Source organism: Medicago sativa, chromosome 4 (assembly GCF_051527215.1).
Source record: "Medicago sativa cultivar Bolivia chromosome 4, Bolivia_mono, whole genome shotgun sequence".
NCBI classification, from domain to species: Eukaryota; Viridiplantae; Streptophyta; class Magnoliopsida; order Fabales; family Fabaceae; genus Medicago; species Medicago sativa.
This window is the reverse complement of record NC_140752.1, coordinates 23,555,229-23,559,330: the sequence shown is the minus strand read 5'-3', so window position 1 is coordinate 23,559,330 and position 4,102 is coordinate 23,555,229.

Below are 4,102 nucleotides of genomic sequence, written 5' to 3'. Positions count from 1 at the left end.
AAAGAAAAAGGGTCAAAAACGAGTAAAATCCGTAAATTAACAAGGAAATTACCCCCATGTTGGCCGTTTTTGAAAATTTTAATATAAACCATGGAAGTCGTAGATATGCTTGTTAGATTTCCTAAGAACTATTACATGCTTCGATTTGATAATGCTAGGCCACTTTATACCCTTTTTAGTGAAAGAAAAAGGGTCAAAAACGAGTAAAATCCGTAAATTAACAAGGAAATTCACTATACCACCATTTTGGCCGTTTTTGAAATTTCTAAAATCAACCATGGAAGTTGTAGATATGCTCATTAGATTTCCTAGGAACTATTACATGCTTCGATTCGATAAGGCTAGGCCACTTTATGCCCTTTTTAGTGAAAGAAAAATGATCAAAATCGAGTAAAATCCGTAAATTAACAAGGAAATTACCCCTATGTTGGCCGTTTTTGAAAATTCTAATATAGACCATTAAAGTCGTAGATATGTTTGTTAGATTTCCTACGAACTATTACATGCTTCGATTCGATAAGGCTAGGCCACTTTATGCCTTTTTTAGTGAAAGAAAAATGATCAAAATCGAGTAAAATCCGTAAATTAACAAGGAAATTACCCTCATGTTGGCCGTTTTTGAAAATTCTAATATAAACCATGGAAGTCGTAAATATGCTTGTTAGATTTCCTAGGAACTATTACATGCTTCGATTTGATAAGGCTAGGCCATTTATGCCCTTTTTAGTGAAAGAAAAAGGGTCAAAAACGAGTAAAATCCTTAAATTAACAAGGAAATTCACTTTACCACCATTTTGGCCATTTTTGAAATTTCTAAAATCAACCACGGAAGTCGTAGATATGCTCATTAGATTTCCTAGGAACTATTACATGCTTCGATTCGATAAGGCTAGGCCACTTTATGCCCTTTTTAGTGAAAGAAAAATGATCAAAATCGAGTAAAATCCGTAAATTAACAAGGAAATTACCCCTCTGTTGGCCGTTTTTGAAAATTCTAATATAGACCATTCAAGTCGTTGATATGTTTGTTAGATTTCCTATGAACTATTACATGCTTCGATTCGATAAGGCTAGGCCACTTTATGCCTTTTTTAGTGAAAGAAAAAGGATCAAAATCGAGTAAAATCCGTAAATTAACAAGGAAATTACCCCCATGTTGGCCGTTTTTGAAAATTCTAATATAAACCATGGAAGTCGTAGATATGCTTGTTAGATTTCCTAGGAACTATTACATGCTTCGATTTGATAAGGCTAGGCCACTTTATGCCCTATTTAGTGAAAGAAAAAGGGTCAAAAACGAGTAAAATCCGTAAATTAACAAGGAAATTCACTTTACCACCATTTTGGCCGTTTTTGAAATTTCTAAAATCAACCTCGGAAGTCGTAGATATGCTCATTAGATTTCCTAGGAACTATTACATGCTTCGATTCGATAAGGCTAGGCCACTTTATGCCTTTTTTTGTGAAAGAAAAGGGTCAAAAACGAGTAAAATCCGTAAATTAACAAGGAAATTACCCCCATGTTGGCCGTTTTTGAAAATTCTAATATAAACCATGGAAGTCGTAGATATGCTTGTTAGATTTCCTTGGAACTATTACATGCTTCGATTTGATAAGGCTAGGCCACTTTATGCCTTTTTTAGTGAAAGAAAAAGGATCAAAATCGAGTAAAATCCGTAAATTAACAAGGAAATTCACTTTACCACCATTTTGGCCGTTTTTGAAATTTCTAAAATCAACCATGGAAGTCGTAGATATGCTCATTATATTTCCTAGGAACTATTACATGCTTCGATTCGATAAGGCTAGGCCACTTTATGCCCTTTTTAGTGAAAGAAAATGGATCAAAATCGAGTAAAATCCGTAAATTAACAAGGAATTTACCCCCATGTTGGCCGATTTTGAAAATTCTAATATAAACCATGGAAGTCATAGATATGCTCGTTAGATTTCCTAGGAACTATTACATGCTTCGATTCGTTAAGTTTAGGCCACTTTATGCCTTTTTTAGTGAAAGAAAAAGGGTCAAAAACGAGTAAAATCCGTAAATTAACAAGGAAATTCACTATACCACCATTTTGGCCGTTTTTGAAATTTCTAAAATCAACCATGGAAGTCGTAGATATGCTCATTAGATTTCCTAGGAACTATTACATGCTTCGATTCGATAAGGCTAGGCCACTTTATGCCCTTTTTAGTGAAAGAAAAATGATCAAAATCGAGTAAAATCCGTAAATTAACAAGGAAATTACCCCTATGTTGGCCGTTTTTGAAAATTCTAATATAGACCATTAAAGTCGTAGATATGTTTGTTAGATTTCCTACGAACTATTACATGCTTCGATTCGATAAGGCTAGGCCACTTTATGCCTTTTTTAGTGAAAGAAAAAGGATCAAAATCGAGTAAAATCCGTAAATTAACAAGGAAATTACCCCCATGTTGGCCGTTTTTGAAAATTCTAATATAAACCATGGAAGTCGTAAATATGCTTGTTAGATTTCCTAGGAACTATTACATGCTTCGATTTGATAAGGCTAGGCCACTTTATGCCCTTTTTAGTGAAAGAAAAAGGGTCAAAAACGAGTAAAATCCTTAAATTAACAAGGAAATTCACTTTACCACCATTTTGGCCATTTTTGAAATTTCTAAAATCAACCACGGAAGTCGTAGATATGCTCATTAGATTTCCTAGGAACTATTACATGCTTCGATTCGATAAGGCTAGGCCACTTTATGCCCTTTTTAGTGAAAGAAAAATGATCAAAATCGAGTAAAATCCGTAAATTAACAAGGAAATTACCCCTATGTTGGCCGTTTTTGAAAATTCTAATATAGACCATTCAAGTCGTTGATATGTTTGTTAGATTTCCTATGAACTATTACATGCTTCGATTCGATAAGGCTAGGCCACTTTATGCCTTTTTTAGTGAAAGAAAAAGGATCAAAATCGAGTAAAATCCGTAAATTAACAAGGAAATTACCCCCATGTTGGCCGTTTTTGAAAATTCTAATATAAACCATGGAAGTCGTAGATATGCTTGTTAGATTTCCTAGGAACTATTACATGCTTCGATTTGATAAGGCTAGGCCACTTTATGCCCTATTTAGTGAAAGAAAAAGGGTCAAAAACAAGTAAAATCCGTAAATTAACAAGGAAATTCACTTTACCACCATTTTGGCCGTTTTTGAAATTTCTAAAATCAACCTCGGAAGTCGTAGATATGCTCATTGGATTTCCTAGGAACTATTACATGCTTCGATTCGATAAGGCTAGGCCACTTTATGCCTTTTTTTGTGAAAGAAAAGGGTCAAAAACGAGTAAAATCCGTAAATTAACAAGGAAATTACCCCCATGTTGGCCGTTTTTGAAAATTCTAATATAAACCATGGAAGTCGTAGATATGCTTGTTAGATTTCCTTGGAACTATTACATGCTTCGATTTGATAAGGCTAGGCCACTTTATGCCTTTTTTAGTGAAAGAAAAAGGATCAAAATCGAGTAAAATCCGTAAATTAACAAGGAAATTCACTTTACCACCATTTTGGCCGTTTTTGAAATTTCTAAAATCAACCATGGAAGTCGTAGATATGCTCATTATATTTCCTAGGAACTATTACATGCTTCGATTCGATAAGGCTAGGCCACTTTATGCCATTTTTAGTGAAAGAAAATGGATCAAAATCGAGTAAAATCCGTAAATTAACAAGGAATTTACCCCCATGTTGGCCGATTTTGAAAATTCTAATATAAACCATGGAAGTCATAGATATGCTCGTTAGATTTCCTAGGAACTATTACATGCTTCGATTCGTTAAGTTTAGGCCACTTTATGCCTTTTTTAGTGAAAGAAAAAGGGTCAAAAACGAGTAAAATCCGTAAATTAACAAGGAAATTACCCCCATGTTGGCCGTTTTTGAAAATTTTAATATAAACCATGGAAGTCGTAGATATGCTTGTTAGATTTCCTAAGAACTATTACATGCTTCGATTTGATAATGCTAGGCCACTTTATACCCTTTTTAGTGAAAGAAAAAGGGTCAAAAACGAGTAAAATCCGTAAATTAACAAGGAAATTCACTATACCACCATTTTGGCCGTTT